Source organism: Saimiri boliviensis, chromosome 2 (genome assembly GCF_048565385.1).
Source record: "Saimiri boliviensis isolate mSaiBol1 chromosome 2, mSaiBol1.pri, whole genome shotgun sequence".
In the NCBI taxonomy this organism is placed as follows: Eukaryota; Metazoa; Chordata; class Mammalia; order Primates; family Cebidae; genus Saimiri; species Saimiri boliviensis.
Window position 1 is genome coordinate 236720720 of NC_133450.1, and position 21695 is coordinate 236742414.

A 21695-nucleotide genomic window follows, 5' to 3' on the forward strand; every position below is an offset into this window, starting at 1 on the left:
AGAACATATGGCATTTGACTTCCTGTTTCTGAACTGTTTCACTTCACCACCTCCAGTTCCATTAATGTTGCTGCAAAAAACTGGAGTTTCTTCTTTCTTATAGCTAAGTAGTATTCATATGTATATACATATATATCCCACATTTTCTTTATCCAATCATCATTAGTGGACACTTAGAATGATTCCATATCTTTAGATGCTCAAAAATACTCATTGGAACATGGCAAAATCATAGATACCAGACTCCTTCTTTCTTCCTCTTTCTCTCCCTCCCTTTCTCTCTCTCTCCTCTGCCACTTTTAGCAACAGTGGCATTACAAACAGGAAGAAAGAGGTACAGGTTGAGTGTGTATCCTTCATCCAAAATGCTTGGAACCAGAAGTGTTTTGAATTTCAATTTTTTTTTTCAAATTTTGGAATATATGTATTATACTTACTGGTTTAACATTCCTAATCCAAAATCTGAAACGCTCCAATACGCATTTCTTTGAGCATCACATCAGCACTTAAAGTGTTTTGAATTTTGGATTTCAGGTTTTCTCACTAGGCATACTCAGCCTGTATCAGAAGAGGCTCAGCCAAAGCCACTTCCCTGCCTTAAACTGAGCTCCATGGCCATTCTCAGCTCTGAGGGCTCAATCAGATTAAGTTTTTTTTTTATTTTGCAGGCCCTACAGCAAATAAAGATGAACAAAGGAGATTAAACCAAAAACTAAAATATCCACATTCACCTTCCTCTACCCCCCTGCAATGAAAGTGCAAGGACATGAGCAGCTGTTGCCACATTGCTCCCAGTGGCAAAAAAATTGGAACTCAAATAAATGCCTAATGACAGAAGAATGACTAAATAAATTCTGGCTCGTCCACACCGCAACCATTGAAAAGAATGAATTAGAGCCACACTGATGACTTTGGGAGATTTCCATGAACAGTTACGGAGTAAATAAAACCAAATGCAGGGGGGAAAAAAGTCTGTTTTATTATCCCATTTCTAAAAAAGATAAAGAGAAGCACTCTGACATCTGTGCACACACGTGCAGGTTAGCACCAGTAAGCTGACCGTTACAGGCCATCTACTGTTATCATGAGTGACCTGTGCGGGACGCAGGGAGAGCGTTTGGAAAGGGAAAGAGGAGAAGAAGATCAAAAAACAGAAAATTTTTGAAAAGAAATGTTATGATATGATCCATTAATGTGTTAACATAAAGATATATGTGCGTTCATATGTACGAAGAGAAACTTTCTATGTTGTCTCTTCTTTTTTTGTCTCCTAAATCGGACTTGCACGACTTAGGCAATTTCCCACTTGTTTTAAATCCGCAGAAAATGTCATCTCTCCAGAAAGTAAACAAAAATTCACCAGGTACCATTTCCCTAATGGACTTCCAGTGATTGTTCCGGATAAGCAAACAACACTTCTGCATTCCAACCCCCAATTTCCATTTGAATCTCATCAAATGAAATTTGAGTTTTTCTTTCTAGCTTGTGTTTTTCCCTGGAGAAATAAGTCTATAAATGTTTAAAACTGGTGCTACTTCTCATGGTGAATAAAATATTGTTGTGTAGAAAACTGGCTCCAGGAAATTAAAAATCAATATACTTTGAGAACTAAAATAGGATGGAAAAAGTTGCTTTGTCCAGATTGCAATAGCCAGGCAATGAAAAAAAAAAAAAAAAGAATTACTATTATAAAATGAAAATTACAAGAGAGCATTTTTCAGCTTTGTATGAGAAATGCAATGGACCAAGTGAAAAAAATTAACCTTGGGGCTGGGTGCAGTTGCTCATGCCTGTAATCCCAGCATTTTGGGAGTCCAAGACAGGTGGATCACCTGAGGTCAGGAGTTCAAAACCAGCCTAGTCAACACGGCGAAACCCCATCTCTACTAAGAATACAAATGTTAGCAAGGCGCGGTGGCAGGTACCTGTAGTCCCAGCTACTTGGAAAACTGAGGCAGGAGAATCACTTGAACTCAGGAGGCAGAGGTTGCAGTGAGCCAACATCACGCCATTGCACTCCAGCCTGGGCAACAAGAATGAAACTCCGTCTCCAAAAAAAAAATAAAATAAAATAAGAAAAGGAAAAAAAAATTTTTTAAATAACCCTGTACCCTGTGTGTGTTTTAGTCAAGTGGCCATCTCTGCAACTTGCCGCTAATTTGCCTCCTTTGAATTTACCATTCCCGGTGGCAAAATCATTTGCTCAGAATTGTTCTAGTCTTGCCCAGTCACACTTTTCTAATTAATATTCCTCAAGGAATATTCTAACTTTGAACTCATCTCAAAGTTACTTTAATTTTAAAGCTTGACTCAAGATCTTCAATTATTATATCTTAAAAATCTTAAATGTTTTCTGTTTCTGTTATTAACTGTCCTAGGTTAGGGATATTTAAAATAACAGCTGATAATATGTTTTTTAAAAATTGTAAAAATGATTGTTAATGCCTGGCTCTCACTTTTTTAAGAGGACATGGGAGCCTTTAAAAGATGGCTTGCCTGTCTACCTAGGGCTGGTCCCCAGGTCCAGATTTGAGAGTCTGGGCTGGCTGACTGCTGGGTGGCTTTGGTAGGAGCTGGCTCTTCTTCTGGTTCCATTTTTGTCTCCACCCCAGTATCTTGGGTTACCCTGGATAACTACGTGATGCCCGTGTGCATGCGCAGTTGAAGGGCATTTGAGTCTTTCCCCGTGGAAATTTCATAAATGGAATGTGTAGTGAGCCATGCGTGACTTATCACTAAGGAATCTGGGAGAATGTAAAACTTGGATGACAGTGTCTCTTATGGGTCTTTCCTTCTCATATCTCTTGATACAGCACGACTATCTCGAAGTCAGCAAATGGCCAGCAGAGGCGGTCTTTCCATCTGTTCCAGAAAACCCCGTGGCTTGTGCAACCTGGGAAACTTGCCCACAGCCATCCCACAGAGTGAGTCAGCTCTCTGGCTCCCTTATCTCCTGCCTCTTCCCAGACACGACTCCCTGTTTAGGAGCAGACAAAGTTATGGGGAACCAGGGGAGAAGCAGACACTCACCTAATGCACAACCCTGATGAGAATTTACCCAAACCCAAGGAGGTGGAGATGGAACAGAGCTTGAGTCCTCTCCAGGACTGTTAATTGAAGATTTCTGTTGTGATATCGTGTAGAATTTTGACCAGCATTCGCCAAGGAAGAACTGAAAGCAGGATCTGCCCCTCCATACACTGAGAACTGTAGAATATACAAGGCACGTGGAACTTACTTTCTTACGTGTAAAAGCTTGTACGTGCTCATTATCCATCTGTCCTAATGCTTCCCAAACAGTCTTCACTCAAAGCCTCACCAAGACCCAGAGGAGAAAATAAAGGCACAGAGGGGTGGGTGAGTTACTTGCCCAGTCACAACACTGGAAGGGACAGAGTTTTTGTGACAAATCCAGGAAGTTCACCTCTTGGCTATAGGGCTTCTGATTAATGGTGGTCCCTGGGCCAGCGGCATCAAAATCACCCAGGAGCTTGATAGAGATAAAAAGTCACTGGCCTCAACCCACTTACTGAATCAGAAACTCTGGGGAATGGGCCCAGAAATCTTTGTTTGAACAAGCTTGTCAGGTGACTCTCATGCACACTGCAGTTTGAGGAATATTGAACTAGGCTTTTGGAATGAGATTTTTCATTACTGAGTGTTTTAGGGGAATTCTTGGGCAAATATCAGAAGATACCCACTAGAGTCCGTTCTGGGTACAAGTTAATAAGTAGGTTTCCTTTCTGAGGTACTCAGTGCAATAGTCAGATCTGTAAGAACAAAATAGATTTATGAACATACAAATGAAAAATGTATTCGCTCTGTGAAAATAATATTCCCTTTAGAAAAGCGTTCACATAAACTTGGTGATTAATCTGATAGGGTGCAGTCAGGAAGGATCAAGAGTCACCCCACATCTTGCATCTCAGTTCAGCCCACCTACTTCCATCTCTGCTCCCATTCTGGCCCCAACTATGCTCAACTCTCACTCGGAACTCTACAGTGGCTTCCTAACTCAACAATTCTTCTGTTCTGAAACTCATTCAAGATGATCTGCACAGCCAGAGTGATTTTTCTGTGAATCTGAGCTAAGTAAAACCCTTAAAGAATTGCTATTGCTTGCAGGATACGGAACAAAATGACTAACAAGGCCCCTGAGTCAGTGGGGCATGGTCTGCCCATTCCTCCACCCCAAGACACATAGAATGCAATTCTCCATCTCACTGCTTGCCCCAGTCACCCCAGCAATCTCTTATTTTCTCAGAAACACAAAGGTCTGTATGCCTCAGCTACTTTCATATGTTTGTCCCTCTTCTTTAAATGCTTGTCCCCTCATTTCACTGTTTAAGCCATATATACTCTTCAAAATTCAGTTCAAACCTCAATTCGAGAAAACCTTTATGGATTCACCCAAGAGCTTACAGTGTTTGGCATCCCATCAAATATTACCAGGCATGCAAGGAAGGAAAAAATCCCATCACGAAGAGAAAAATCAACAAATCGAAACAGTCCCAGAACTGGCACAGGTGTCAGAATTAACATACAAGGACATGAAAACATTGTTCTAACTGTATTTCATAAGTTTGAAAACTTAACTAGACACATGAAAGGTATTTTTTTAAAAAACTCCCAAATTGATGGCGTGTGGTGGCTCACACTTGTAATCCCAGAGCTTTGGGAGGCCAGGACTAGAGGACCGCCTTAGCACAGGAGTTTGAAGCTGCAATGAGCTCTGATAGCTCCACTGTACTCCAGCCCGAGGGACACAGTGAGACCCTGTCTCTTAAAAAAAATTTTTTTTAAAAAGATCCAAATTGAAATATCCAAATTGAACTTTTAGTGAACCGGAAGACATAACAATAGAAATTATTCAAAATGAAAAAGAGAAAAAGAATTTAAAAGAAAACCACACACAAAAAAAAGCAACAGTGGGTGGTAGGACAATTTTACGTGACATTCATATCTCATGTGTGAAGGGCTCGTTAAGCATATTTGATCTGTGAGTTTATCATTTTATCAAAATTGGAGATGTTTCAGTCATTATTTCTTCAAATATTTTTTTCTGCCCTTCCTGCAACCTCTCTCCTTTAGGGACTCTAGTTACACATATATTATAAGAAATATTGGAAGAAGTCTTCTAGGCAGAAGGAAAGTGAAATAAAAACCAGATGAAAATGAATAAACTGTACTAGAAATTTTAACTATTAAATACATTGGTAAATATATATATTTTAGAATTTAAATCACTTCAAAATATAATTGTTTAATGAAGAATAATACCAATGTACTATGGAGTTCATAACATATATAAAAGTGAATGCATGACAACAAAACCATAAAGACTGTATAGATAGAAAAAGAGCAGATGGAAGTTTATTATTTAGGCTTCTTATACTGTCAGTGAACCTGTGTAATATGACTTAAAGGTAGACTATGTTAAGTAAAAGATGTTAAACCTTACAACAACTAGTAAAAGAACAAAACAATTTTAGTTACAGCTAAAATTCAACAACAAGATAAAATAGAATCATAAAAAATTCAATTAATTTTTAAAAAGGATAAAATAGATGAAAAGGGTAACACAGAATAAATCTTACAAATAGAAAGCAAATAGCAAAAGGAGATACTTAGACCTAACCATAGTAATAATCCTATTCAGTATAAACGGTTTAAAACACCACAATAAAAAGTCAGAGATTGTCAGATTGAATCCAAAAAACAAGACCTAATAAAAACAAGAAATTCTCATTAAATATAAATAGATAAACTGATTAAAAGTAAAATGTTCAAAAAAGATATACTATGCTAACCCTTCTCAAAAGAAGACTGGAAGGCTGGGTGCAGTGGCTCACATCTGTAATCTCAGCACTTTGGGAGGCCAACGTAGGTGGATGACTTGAGGTCAGGAATTCAAGATCAGCCTGGCCAACATGGTGAAATCCCATCTCTACTAAAAATACAAAAATTCATCAGGCATGGTAATGGGCACTTGTAATCACAGCTACTCAGGAGGCTGATGCAAGAGAATCACTTGAACCTGGGAGGCCGAGGTTGCAGTGAGCCAAGATGACATCACTGCACTCCAGCCTGAGTGACAGAGGAAGACTCTGTCTCAAAAAAAAAGAGACTTAAATAGCTATATTAATATCAAAGTTGATTTTGGAGTAAAGAATATTGCCAGTGATAAAGAAAGAATTGGAAAGGGCATTATACACTCCTGTATTATTTGAAAAAATTCAAATAATACAATATGTATGTATTCATGCATTTGAACATGTACCTACTTAGTAATTTAAACATTCAATATACTTTTCTTTAGGCTACTCCCTATGCCTACCACCATTTAGGTATTAAAAAAAAAAAGGGTTGAAGTTGGACACAGCCCTAGACATAGGGGAGCACAATCTATTAGGGAGATAAGACAATAACTTTGTTTTTTAAGCTAATAAAAGATGTGTCAGATGTTAATTGAAAAATGGGAGTTCAGAGAAAAGAGTATTTCTGGCATCATAGCAATTAGGGAAGCTTTCTAGAAGAGAGCTAAACCCCAAGAGTGTGCACAGATCAAGAGAAAGAGGGAGGAAGGAGGGCATTTTATAATAATTAAGAAAATGTTAATTTATGTGGCTGGGTAGGTTTTTACTTTGCTTTATACTTCCTGTATTCTCCATTTTTATTCCTCCTACTCGAGCAGAGAGACCATTTTTGCCTCACTACTGCCAGGCTTTATGGCTTTTGTGGAGAGTGGTTTGGGTGGATGCAGGGGAGCCGCCCTGGTGAAGGGGCTGTGGCTGTGCAGGCGTTCCAGCAACCTACAGAGAAACAGCAAGGCCCAGGCCACATGGAGGCCTGCCTGTCTTGGCATCCTTGGAAAGATTGGTGTGCCTTCATGTGGGGCATAAAACAACACATTTGTTACACTCCATTCTGGGACAAGGACCAAGACCAAGTTATCACCTGTGTGGAGAGATGAGAAAGATCAATCAGGCACCAAGCACCACCTTGAGAGTAGATCACTAAGCAGGCCCCACAAACTTCACACACTTCCAGAGTGAGGGGACCCCAAAAGAGACGGAATTCTCAGGGGAATGAGGCCTGAAGTAGATATTAAGTGGAATTATGGGTGATTTTTTTAAAAGCCTACACATCTGAGTTTTGGAGTTGAGATCTGTGTTCGTAACACACATCAACAGCTCAACAGTTAGAGTCATTTTCTGGTAATAACATGATTACTCTTTCTTCTTTCTTAGGTACATTGAAGGAGGTCAGTTTGGAGAACCATGGTGCAGACACTTCCTCCCTTTGTGTTTCAGATAAACTCAGAGCAGGAGAGCAGCAAGGAATAGCACTGAAAGCATGGTGCTTAATCCAACCCCTTACTGGCTGCTGAGACCTGGAAATGAAGTTCATCAGCTATAAAACAGGAATGATAATACCTTATTATGTTGGTGTGATAATAAACAGAGTCAGTATATTGAAGAGCTTGTATGAGTGGCAGACACGGGACATGCTTCCCTCTGGCTGGCCAGCCTGTCATCTTCTCCACCATGTGTCCAGAGAAAACCTTTGCAAATCAACTTCTTGATGAATGATGATGGCTCCAGTGAAATCAGGGGAGGCAGCAAATCATGTTGGTTTGGTTTATAATGCAAGAAGTTACAGAATACAGAGTCCTCAGAACTGAGAATGTGCTAGTTGTGTGAGTATAACAGGATCTTTCTTGGGACTCAGCCAGGATTCAAACTATCAAGGAAAATTGGGGGAGCAGGTGGGGTAGTCAAGTGATTCTATTTGCATGAATAGATTTGTGAGATGATACCTACTTGTCCAGGAACGCTGAGTGGTGCTTATGCTGGGAGGATTGTGATTTGGACACCCTGGGAGATGTCATGCCTGACATCAGCTTTCTCCCAGGTGACAACTGCACCCTCTGAGGGCTTCTCAGGTGGCAGAGCTCATTGAGTGTAGAAAGAAGAAGGGTGAGGATGATTCATGAGCATGGGGTGGACAGCCTCTGGGGTGGCCAGTGCATTAGCAAGGGAGAGACATTCTGCATTATGCAGGTGTGTGCAAGAACCAAAGAAAATAACTGTCATGAGAAATCTGACCTCATTAATATCCACAGACTAGAGACACTAGGAATCTAAGCTTGAAAAGCATAAGGGAACATAAGGGCTGTGTTCTCTTGCCCTTGGGACACAGCTTTTCATTACATGTTGTACTAATTTAACCATGGTGGAGATCGAAGAGCCCCAGTGATTTCCCAATAAAATGCTCCAGCTGCATAAACTTGCTTGACCTTCAGTAGACGCTCATTCCCTATAATCCACATCTACCGCAGGCTCACATTCTGGACAGAGAGAATCCTTGGTGTGATGGAAGCAAGAGGTCCCCCATGACTTGCCTTTTGCCTGGCATGGAGGCATTGTTTGCCCTGGTGACAAAGGACACATAGCCCTGTCTTTCCTCTGGAGGACACTGGATTCATACTCAGTTCTGAGATTACTTTGCATTAATCAAGACCTCCTAACATGTCTCTATTTTGAAAATGACAAACATGCTGTGATGAGGTTCTCAAGGTCTGGCCACAGCTTTCTCTTAATATGCACGGGACGTGGCAGTGCTCAGCTTCTGTCTTGGCTTCGGTGCTGTGTCGAGACAGGCACAGCAGCAAGTGAGCACACCTCCTGAAGTCCTGTGGCTTTCCCCGTTTTCTTTCTCTGTCCCATCCCCTTCTCTTTTCTTTCCCCTCATCTCCATCCTTTTCTTTCTTTCATTCCTGTCACTGTTTTCCTCTTTGCTTTTGTTCTGTTTCCAATTTTCAAAACACATTTATAAAGAGGGCATCCTCTGAGCCAAAAGGAACAAAACTGTTTGACATTCTTTATTGGTGGCAGGCTGCCGCCTCAAAGGCATTGTAAACACATCACAGACTTTCCCTCCCTAAGGGGACTGCCTAATTCTCAGTTACAGAATGTCATTAGCTCTAATGAGTGCTGGTTTCCCCGCTAGAAAATAGCAACTAACAAATTACAAAATATCAAAATTCATATCAATAAACTGTCTTGTATTTGCAACATGAATGAATTGGGCTATCATAATTGTCAAGGACACAAAAAGCAAAAATAACATACCTGATTAAATGATATTTTCCAATAATTTCTTAATTTAAAATATTCAAGTAGGCAAACAAAAGACTACATTTCCCAGCCTCCATTGCAGTTAGGTTGAGACCATGTGACTGAGTTCTGGCCAGTGAAAAATAGGTGAAAATTATATACTTCCAGGTGTGGTTTTTTTTGCGACAGAGTCTCATTCTGTTGCCCAGGCTGCAAGCTGGAGTGCAGTGGCAAAATCTCGGCTCAATACAACCTCCACCTCCCAAGTTCAAGCAATTCTCCTGCCTCAGCCTCCTCAATAGCTGAGACTGCAGGTGCACACCACCATGCCTGGCTAATTTTGTATTTTAGTAGATAGGGTGTTTCGCCATGTTGGCCAAGCTGATCTAAAACTCCTGACCTCAGGTGATCTGCCTGCCTCAGCTTCCTAAAGTGCTGGAATCATAGGCATGAGCCACCAAGCCCAGCCTAGGGGTGATCTTTAAAAATGTCTCTCACAGGCTTTTTTTACTCCATACTACAAGTTGTAGGAAGATTGCCCAATCCATATTGCATTGTGTGCCAAACATATAATTTTAAATTGTGTTAATATCTTGAGATTTGTACTAATTTAACAATGGTGGAGATGAAAGAGCCCCAGTAATTTCCCAATAAAATGCTCTAGTTGTGTAAAGTTGCTTGACCTTCAGTAGATGCTCATTCCCTGTGGTTCACATCTACTGCAGACTCACATCCTGGACAAGGAGAATCCTCACTGTGACTGAAAAAAGAGGTTTGCAAAACTGTATAACTTATCCTGACTCATACAGTGGAAAATTATAATTCAAGCATCTGCTAAAGCTAATAAAATCTCAGAATAAGACAAAGAAATAAATCTTCATAATCTTGGATTCGGCACTGGATTCTTAGATATGACACCAAAAAGCAACCACAGCAAAAGAAAAAAATAGATAGGAGGATGATCCAAGATGGCCAAATAGGAATAGCTCCAGAGTGCAGTTCCCACCGAGAACGCAGAGGGTGAGTGATCACTGCATTTCCAAATGAATTTTTACTGCCCACAGACCAGGAGATTCCCAGGTGGAAAAGTGCCACAAGTCTCCAGCATGGCTGTTTCAGCTGGTGCAGCGGGTCTCCACACAAAAACTCACACAAATTGGGGTACTGTTTCAACTGGCACCTGGAATGCCAGGGAGACAGAATTGCCCATTCAACTGAAAAAGAGGGGGCTGAAACAGGGAGCCAGGTGATCTGGCTCAGCGGGTCCCACCCCTACAAAAACAAGCAATCTGAAATGCCCTGGATTGAGAGTTTCACAGCAAGCACAGCTGGACCCAGGATCACCCAGCTCTGTGGAGGGAAGGGCGTCCGCCATTACCAAGGCAATCCACCACTACCAAGGCAGTCTGCCATTACTGAGGCAGTCCGCCATTACCGAGGCAGTCTGCCATTACCGAGGCAGTCTGCCATTACTGAGGCAATCTGCCATTACCGAGGCAGTCCATTATTACAGAGACAGTCTGCCATTATTCAGGTAGACCACCATTACCAAGGCAGTTCTAACTATACCTCTATAAACAAAACCACAAGGAAGTTCACATAGCAGCTGGGCAGAGCCCATAGCAGCTCAGCAATGCCTCTGTTGGCAGACTGTGACTAGGCTACCTCCTTGTTGGGCAAGGCATCTTTGAAAAAAGGCAGCAGCATGCCAGGAACTTATAAATAAAGCCCCACCAGGACAGAGCACCTGGGGAAGAAAAGGCGGTTATGAGCTCTGCTGCAGCAGACTTAAATGTACCTGCCCAGCAGCTCTGAATGGAACAATGGAGCTCACAGCTCAGCACTTCAGCTCCTATAAGTGATGGACTGTCTCCTCAAGCAGCTCTCCCACCCCCGTATATCCAAAGAGACACCTTATAAGGGAGAGCTCAGGCTGACATATGGCAGGTATCCTTCTGGGACAAAGATAACAGAAGGAGAAACTGGCAGCAACCCTCACTGGTCTGCAGCCGCTGCAGGTGATTCCACAGACAAGCACAGTCTGGAGTGGATCTCCAGCTGTCCTAAAACAGAGGAGCCTGACTGTTAGAAGGAGAACTAAAAAACAGAAAGAAATAACTTCATCATCAACAAAAAGGACATCCGTTCAGAGACCCCATCCAAAAGTCACCAACTACAAAGACCACAGGTAGATAAATCCACAAAGATGGGAAGAAACTAGTGCGAAAAGGATGAAAACACCAAAAACCAGAAAGCTTCTCCTCCTCCAAGGGATCACAACTCCTCACTAGCAAGGGAACAAGGCTGAATGGAGAATGAGTCTGACAAATTGACAGAAACAGGCTTCAGAAAGTGGGTAATAATAAACTTCTCTGAGCTAAAAGAACATATTCTAATCCAATGTAAAGAAAATAATCTTGAAAAAACGTTAGACAAAATGCTAACAAGAAAAAACAGCTTAGAAAAGAATGTAAATGAACTGATGGAGCTGAAAAATACAACACAATAACTTTGCGAAGCATACACAAGAGTTTCAATACCCGAATCAACCAAACAGAAGAAAGGGTATCAGAGATTGAAAATCAACTCAATGAAATAAATTGAGAAGGCAAAATTAGAGAAAAAAGAATTAAAATAAATGAACAAAGTCTCCAAGACATATGGGATTATGTGAAAAAATCTAATCTACGTTTGATAGATGTACCTGAATGTGACGGAGAGAATGAATCCAAGCTGGGAAACACTCTTCAGGATATTATACAGGAGAATTTCCCCAACCTAGCAAGGCAAGCCACCATTCAAGTCCAGGAAATACAGAGAACACCACAAAGATATTCCTCAAGAAGAGCAACCCCAAGGCACATAATTATCAGATTCACCAGGATTGAAATGAAGGAAAAAATGCTAAGGGCAGTCAGAGAGAAAGGTCAGGTTACCCACAAAGGGAAACCCAGCAGACTCACAGCAGATCTCCCAGCAAAAACTCTACAAACCAGAAGAGAGTGGGGGCCAATATTCAACAGCCTTAAAGAAAAGAACTTTCAACCAAGAATTTCATAAACAGCCAAACTAGGCTTCATAAGTGAAGGAGAAATAAAATCCTTTATGAACAAGCAATTGCTGAGAGATTTCATCACCACCAGGCCTGCCTTACAAGAGCACCTGAAAGAAGCACTAAACAAGGAAAGGAACAACCAGTCTCAGACACTCCAAAAACTTACCAAATGGGAAAGACCAATGACACAATGAAAAAAAGCATCAACTAACATGCAAAACATCCAACTAGCATCTAAATGGCAGGATCAAATTCACACACAACGTATTAACCTTAAATGTAAATGGGCTAAATGCCCCAATCAAAAGACACAGACTGGCAAATTGGATAAAAAGCCAAAACCCATTGGTGTGCTATATCCAGGAAACCCATCTCACATGCAAGGACACACATAGGCTTAAAATAAAGGGATGGTGGAAGATTTACCAAGCAAATGGAGAGCAAAAAAAAGCAGGAATTGCAATTCTAGTCTCTGATAAAGTATACTTTAAACCAGGCATCCCCACACATTTTACACAGGGGGCCAGTTCACTGTCCCTCAGACTGTTGGAGGGCCGCCACATACTGTGCTCCTCTCACTGACCACCAATGAAAGAGGTGCCCCTTCCTGAAGTGCGGTGGGGGGGGCGGATAAGTGGCCTCAGGAGGACGCATGCAGCCCACGGGCCATAGTTTGGGGATGCCTGCTTTAAACCAACAAAGATCAAAAGATACAAAGAAGGGCATTACATAATGGTAAAAGGGTCAATGCAACAAGAAGGGCTAATGATTCCAAATATATATGCACCCAATACAGGAGCACCCAGATACATAAAGCAAGTTCTTCACAACTTATAAAGAGACTTAGACTCCCACACAATAATAGTGGGAGATTTTAACACTCCACTGTCAATATTAGACAGATTAACTAGACAGAAAATTAACAAGGATATTCAGGACTTGAACTCAGATCTGGACCAAGAAAACCTAACAGACATTTACAAAACTCTCCACCCTGAATCCACAGAACATAAATTCTTTCAGCACCACATCACACCTACTCAAAAATTGACCACATAATTGGAAGTAAATCACTCCTCAGCAAATGCAAAAGAATGAAAATCATAACAAACAGTCTCTCAGACCACAGTGTAATCAAATTAGAACTCAGGATTAAGAGACTAACTCAGAACCTCATAACTTCATGGAAAATAAACAACTAACTCTTGAATGTTGACTGGATAAACAATGAAATGAGGCAGAAATAAAGATGTTCTTCGAAAGCAACAAGAACAAAGACACAACTTACCAGGATCCCTGGGATGTATTTAAAGTGTGTCTAGAGGAAAATTTATAGCAATAAATGCCCACATGAGAAGCAAAGAAAGATCTAAAATCGACATCCTATCATCAAAATTGAAAGAGCTAGAGGAGCAAGATCAAAAAACTCTAAAGCTAGCAGAAGACAAGAAATAACTAAGATCAGAGAAGAACTGAAGGAGATAGAGACACAAAAAACACTTCAAAAAATTAATAAATCCAGGAGCTGGTTTTTTGAAATGATCAATAAAATAGACCACTAGCCAGATTAATAAAAAAGAAAAGAGAGGAATTAAATAGATGCAATAAAAAATGATAAAGGGGATATCACCACCAATTCCACAGAAATACAAACTACCATCAGAGATTACTACAAACAACTGTATGTACATAAACCAGTATACCTGGAAGAAATGGATAAATTCCTAGACACTTGCACCCTCCCAAGCCTAAACCAGGAAGAAGTCGAAACCCTGAATAGACCAATAACAAAGGCTGAAGTCGAGGCAGCAATTAGTAATCTACCCACTGAAAAAAGCCCAGGTCCAGATGGGTTCACAGATGAATTTTACCAGACATACAAAGAGGAGCTGGTATCACTCCTTCTGAAACTATTCCAAACAATCCAAAAAGAGGGAATCCTTCCCAAATCATTTTATGAGACCAACATCATCCTGATACCAAAACCCGGCAGAGACTCAACAAGAAAAGAAAACTTTGGGCCAATATCCATGATGAACATAGATGCAAAAATCTTCAATAAAATACTGGCAAACCAATTGCAATAGCACATCAAAAAATTTATCCATCATGATCAAGTAGGCTTCATCCCAGGGATGCAAGGCTGGTTCAATATACACAAGTCTATAAACATAATTCAGCACATAAACAGAACCAAAGACAAAAACCACATGATTATCTCAATAGATGCATAGAAGACTTTTGACAAAATTCAACAGCCCTTTATGCTAAAAACTCTCAATAAACTAGGTATTGACAGAACGTATCTCAAAACAAGAAAAGCTATTTACAACAAAAGCACAACCAATATCATACTGAATGGGCAAAAACCAGATTTCCCTTTTAAATCTGTCACTAGACAAGGATGTCCTCTGTCACGACTCCTATTCAATATTGTATTGAAAGTTCTAGCCAGAGCATTCAGGCAAGAAAAAGAAATAAAGGATATTCACTTAGGAAAGGAGGAAGTCAAATTGTCTCTATTTGCAGATGACATGATTGTATATTTACAAGACTCCATCATATCAGCCCAAAATCTCCTGAAACTGATAAGCAACTTCAGCAAAGTGTCAGGCTACAAAATCAATGTGCAGAAATCACAAACATTCCTAGACACCAATAACAGACTTAAAGAGAGCCAAATCAAGAACGAATTGCCATTCACAGTTGCTACAAAGACAATAAAATACCTAGGAATACAACTAACGAAGGATGTAAAGGACCTCTTCAAGGGGAACTACAAACCACTGCTCAAGGAAATAAGAGAGGACACAAACAGATAGAGAAACATTCCATGCTCATGATTAGGAAGAATCAATGTTGATAAAATGACCATACTGCCAAAAGTAGTTTACAGATTCAATGTCATCCCCATCAAGCTATCTATGACCCTCTTCTCAGAACTGGAAAAAAACAAACCACCTTAAACTTCATATGGAACCAAAAGAGAGCCCACATAGCCAAGTCAGTTCTAAACAAAAAGGACAAAGCTGGAGGAATCATGCTACCTGACTTCAAACTATGCTACAAGGCTACAGTTATCAAAACAGCATGGTACTAGTACCAAAACAGAGATATAGACCAATGGAACATAACAGAGGCCTCAGAGGCAACATGACACATCTGCAACCATCTGATCTTTGACAAACATGACAAAAACAAGCAATGGGGAAAGGATTCCCTGTTTAATAAATGGTGTTGGGAAAACTGGCTAGCCATGTGCAGAAAGCAGAAACTGGACCCCTTCCTGACACCTTACACTAAAATTAACTCCAGATGGATTAAAGATTTAAATGTAAGACCTAACACCATAAAAACTCTAGAAGAAAACCTAGGCAAAACCATTCAGGACATAGGCATAGGCAAGGTCTTCATGTCTAAAACACCAAAAGCATTGGCAACAAAAGCCAAAATAGACAAATGGGATCTAATTAAACTCCAGAGCTTCTGCACAGCAAAAGAAACAATCATTAGAGTGAACTGGCAACCAACAGAATGGGGAAAAATTTTTTGCAATCTACCCATCTCACAAAGGGGTAATATCCAGAATCTACAAAGAACTAAAACAGATTTACAAGAAAAAAAAAATTCAAAAATGGGCTAAGGATATGAACTGACACTTTTCAAAAGAAGACATATATGAGGCCAACAAACATACGAAAAAATGCTCATCATAACAATCGTTAGAGAAATGCAAATCAAAACCATATTGAGATACCATCTCATGCTAGTTAAAATGCAATCATTAAAAAATCTGGGGACAACAGATGCTAGAAAAGATGTGGAGAGATAGGAACACTTTTACACCATTGGTAGGAGTGTAAATTAGTTCAACCATTGTGGAAGACAGTGTGGCGATTCCTCAAGGACCTAGAAATAGAAATTCCACTTGACCCAGAAGTCCCATTACTGGATATATATCCAAAGGAATATAAACAGTTCTATTACAAAGACACAAACAGAAACTGGCCCCTGTCTGGCCCCTTTTTCCTGACCAATTCCTGCTCTCTGAGCCCCATCACCTTTGTGAGGCTGAATGCCAGTGCTGCCATGCTGCCAGCTAAGAACTGGGGTGGGCATGGGTCTCTCCTTCTCCTGGCTGAGAATTATTATGCCCAACATCCCAAATCTTCCCTCATCCTGTGCCCTTTACTGACACATAGGGACTCAAAGCTACTTTGTCTCTGGACACCTTACTCCTACCTACAGGGAGATTTTCATAAGCTAGTGACCATGGAGCAATACTGGAGTCACTCCCAGCCCAAATCACCACACAGAGATATAAGCCAACTCCTTCTCTCACACAGGGGAAATTTCAACTCATCGAGATACTCAAAATGGATGCCCTGGGCTTATCAAAACTTTGATGCAATACTCAATTTTGTTTAAAAGTCATACATACAGATATGCATGCATGTATATACTGTATACAAAGATAGGGTTTGAAAAAGTTATTGAGGAAACATACACTAAAACATATGTTTGAGCAGTAGTAGGTTTACACATGATTTTTAACGTACTGTTTTATCCAATTTTGGTATGATAAATATGCAACAGTTTTAGAATCAGAAAAGACATGATATAAAAGTTGCTCATCAGACTAGAACAAATAGAAGAAAGAATTTCAGAGCTTGAAGACAAGACTTTAGGATGAACCCAATCAGAAAAGAGAAAGAAACAGAATAAATGAAGTCTTCAAGAAATACGGGATTATGTAAAATGGCCAACTCTAATTGGTGTTCCTAGGGAGAAAAGAAGTCTATAAGTTTGGAAAACTTATTTGAGGGAATAATTAAGAAAGACTTCCCTGGTCTTTGATACTTCCTTGGTCTTAGAGATATAGATATCCAAATAAAGAAGCTCAAAGAACTTCTGGGAAATGCACTGCAAAAAGACCATCACAAAGGCACATAGTCATCAGGTTGTCTAAAGTCAACATAAAGGAAAGAATTGTAGGAGCTATGAGACAAAAGCATCAGGTAAACTATAAAGGAAAACCTATCAGTTTAACAGCAGATTTCTCAGCAGAAATCTTATAAGCCAGAAAAGATCCAGGACATATCTTTGGCTTTCTTAAACAAAATAATTGTCAGCCAAGAATTGTGTATTCAACAAAACTAAGCTTTATGAATGAAGAACAGATAAAGATAAATTGTCCCTCAGACAAATGCTAAGGGAATTTGCCACTACCAAACCAACACTACAAGAAATGCTAGAAGGAGTTCTAAACCTTGAAACAAAAGCTCAGTACCAATTAAGATAGAAGCTCCTTAAAGCATAAATCTTAAAGGGCCTATAAAACAATAACACAATGAAAAACAAAGTATTTAGGTAACAACCAACAGAATAAATAGAACAGTACCTCATATCTCAGTATTAAAGTTGAATGTAAATGTACTAAATGCTCCACTTAAAAGATACAGAATGACACAATGGATAAAAAAATTACCAACCAAATAGCTGCTGACTTCAAGAGACTCGCCTAACACATAAGGATTCATATAAACTTAAGACAAAGGGGTGGGAAAAGATATTCCATGCAAATATAAACTAAAAGCAAGCAGGAGTAGCTATTCCCATATCAGATTAAACAGACTTTAAAGCAACAACAATAAAAAAAAGAAAAGAAAGACAAAGAAGGGCATTATATAATGATAAAGGATTAGTCCAACAGGAAGATATTACAATCTTAAATTTATATGCACTCAACACAGGCACTCCCAGATTTACAAGGCAATTACTACTAGACTTAAGAAATAAGATATACAGCAACACACTAATAGTGGGGGACTTGAATTGTCCACTGATAGCACTAAACAGATCATCAAGACAGAAGGTCAATAAAGAAACAATGTACTTCGTCTATACCCTAGAACAAATGGACTTAACAGCTATTTACAGAACATTCTATATAACTACTGTGGAATATACATTATTCTTATCAGCACTTGAAACAGTCTCCAAGATAGACCATATGATAGACCACGAAACAAGTCTCAATAAATTTAAGAAAGTAGAAATCATTTAAGTATCTTCTCAGACCAAAGTGGAATAAAACTGGAAATCAACTCCAAAGGGAACCCTCAAAACTATACAAATACGTGGAAATTAAATAATCTGCTCTTGAATAATTTTGGGGTTAACAGTGAAATCAAGATGGAAATTATTTGAAATGAATGATAGTAGGAACACAACTTACAAAAACCTATGGGATACAGTAAAAGTGTTGCTGAGAACAAAGTCCATAGCATTCAATGCTGACATCAAAACATCTGAAATAGCACAAATAGACAAACTAAGGTCACAGCACAAAGAACTACAGAAACAAGAACAAACTAAACCCAAACCCAGCAGTAGAAAAGAAATAACCAAGATAAGATCAGAATTAAAAGAAATTGAAAGAAAACAACAATTAAAAAAATTACAATGACTGGGTGCAGTAGATGAAGAAAATGTGATATATACATAACATAGAATGCTTCTCAGCCATACAAAGGAATGAAATAATGTCTTTTGCAGCAACTTGAAGCTGGAGGCCATTATTCTAAGTGAAGTAACTGAGGAATGGAAAACCAAATATCATATTTCTTGCTTATAAGTGGGAGCAGAGCTATGAGGACTCAAAGACACAAGAATGATATAATGGACTTGGGAACTCATGGGGGAAGGCTGGAAGGGGATAAGCAATAAAAGACTACATAGTAGGTACAGTGTACACTGCTCAGGTGACAGGTGCCCTAAAATCTAAGAAATCACCACCGAAAAACTTGATGTAACCAAGAAGTACCTGTACCCCAAAAACGATTGAAATAAAATTGTTTTTAATGGCTCATTTTAATTTAATTTAAAAGAAAATCATGTTGCATTTTAAAGTTTATTTTAAGGAAAACATTGACCATGACTTTATCTTCTTTCCATGAAGGTTCAATGAGAGGGTAATGATCATAAAAATAGTGACTATGTCCAAATAATGTCTGGATGATTGGTATCACAAGCTGGTACTTTTCCAAAATATTTCTGAAAACTGGGCTAAGACCCACAGCTTGGTAAAAACAAACAAACAAAAAATGTTGATCTTTTAGAGGACTTTGATTCCAAATAAGGACTTTGATTTATAAGAAGGGTATTGCAAAAATTTATATTATCTTGAACCGTAGTTAGCTTCTCAATGAATATGTTCATATTTTCTGGGAGAAAAGAGTTTTGCCTTATAATCAACTTTAAAACAAATACTTCTTGAAAGAAACCTGCAAAAATACTTTGAGTCGCATGAAAACCTCAGTGATAAACAGGCAAACGGAACAATACTGTGGTTTACATTCTCCTGGTAAACGTGCTAGGGATGGGTCAAGGGCATTAAAATGTGTAAATATTCACAATGAGTTCACTCCTCCCACCCAGGAATTCTTGGACCACTGTCTACAGCTTCAGGAAAGACATGGAAACTGATCCCAGAGCCTGGTGAAACTGCTTTAAGGTCAATCTCTTCTGAGCCTATACACGTAACTCCAGAGCACGTTCCTTCACAGTAAATGGGCTCTGGGATCTGCAGACAGATGCTTGCACCAGTGACATTCCCTGTTTCCTCTTTTTCCTGTTCCTGTCCTTTTCCTAGCCCTCTTTCTTTCCAATTCTTTTGCCTCTTACTATTTAGTATCTGCTGAGACAAAATATTGTCATTATTTTCTTGCAGTGGCCAGGACAAATACCTGAATTAGTCAAATAACGGAGCCATTAGCGGGTTGTTTGGACTTGTATTATCCAGATCATTGCCTCGGGGATTCACTTGTGGGTAGCCACAGGCTTCATGCTCAGAGGTTTAGAACCACAACTTCTAAGTTGTAGTTTCTTCCTCGGTGCTTCACCAAAATCTTTCTCCAGTAAACAACGGGCTTTTCTCCAGTAAAGTGGTTCTCAAAGTATGATCCAGGGACCTGGGCGGGAGGGGGGGGGTCTCCAAGATCCTTTCAAGGGATTCATGAAGTCAAAACTATTTTCATGATAACAATGAGACATTATTCGTCTCATCCCCTTATGAGTCTAGGATGGAATTTTCCAGAGGCTACATGATGAGTGATGTCATGACAGATTAAGTGCAGAGCCAGCTATGAGAATCCAGCTGCCTTTTATTAAGGTATAAATTAAAGATATTTTAAAAATGTACATCAATACCATTCTTCTCCCTAAATAGCCTTTATTTGGAAACTGTGTTTATATTAACATGTAAAGCTTTGTTATTCTTATTTTTAAATAAATTTAATAAGTTAATTTTTAGATTTATTTAATTTCTAAAATGATAAATATCAATCGCTATGATCCACATAAACAAAAGCTGTTTGAGATTCTCAATTATTTTTCAGAACATCAAAGAGGCATGACAACCAGAAAAATTGATTACTGCTTTTCTAGTACAATTTAAAACAAACAATGTTATTAAATAGGCTCATTTTATTTTGGCTTTGTCTGATAGAATCTCTTTGGGGCTAGATGTGGCAGCTTTGTAAGGTGTCCACTTGGCCAGGCTGAACAACATTCCCACAGTTGCCTTTCTTGTGTGTTTCTGGTCAGAGACAGCCAAATAAAGGCTCTAGTGCAGTATTTGAAGCTGACATGAAGCAGCCACCACCATGTAACTCACCATGTAATATCTGCTTCCAAGAAATAGCCACTTCAAGTCATTCACATGCCGTTGGCTTTCACCCTTCATCTGTGGATGCACCTCCTTGGTGCGAGGCACAGCCAGGCCTCCTGCTGCTCCTCCTTCCCCCCAGTCCTCCTTCGGATACTCTGACTGCTGAGCCAGCTGCGTGTGATAAACCCTGGCTTCTGCAAGACATGCACACCATCAAGGGTAAGGAGAACACAAGAAAGGGCCTGAGTTTCCATCTGTTCTCCCGGGCTTCAGCTGGTGCACTTCAGCATCTTCTTGCTCTCCCCATTTTATATCCATCTTATTTTCCAGGTACCCATTCTATGAGTACCTTCAAGCTCCATCACCAAATATGAAGGCAACTGCCTTCACCAGCTCCCACACCTACATGAGGTCAAATCCCTGAATAGCACATAACACACTAGAGCAATGAAGAGGATCTAACTAAAGATGGGGAAGGAAAAGTGCGTGTACAGAGACAAGAAGTCATAGACATAGTTATATTGAAAGACAATAAATTCCTCCTCCTCATTATGATATTATCTCACCTTTTCACACTTGGCTGTTAGGCTGAAAGTCTCCCTTATCTACAGAATCACACATAGAACTGCATCCACAAAGAAGTAGACTGATTATGGGATGGTTTCATGGGTGTGTATTTATCTCCAAACTCATCAGATTGTCTACATTAATTAAACACAGTTTTTTGTGTTACAAATATACCTCAATAAAGTGACAGCTTTTTTAAAAAGAGAGGGGAAGAAGGCTGAGCTTATTTGAAACAATGGCTCAGTCTGTCACACCTGGAAGCACATTTGTTATCAGGCCAAGG

The 21695-nt window shown here is 39.6% G+C and overlaps 1 long non-coding RNA gene across 1 annotated transcript; it reads left to right on the forward strand.

Annotated features, from left to right (window-relative positions):
* Positions 1–3108: 3108 nt before the first annotated feature.
* On the forward strand, positions 3109–21390 carry LINC02843 (long intergenic non-protein coding RNA 2843). Its single transcript, XR_005581079.2, has 4 exons — positions 3109–3353; positions 7314–8063; positions 20258–20347; positions 21176–21390. It is a non-coding gene; the product is annotated as a long intergenic non-protein coding RNA 2843 (long non-coding RNA).
* The last annotated feature ends 305 nt before the right edge of the window (positions 21391–21695 follow it).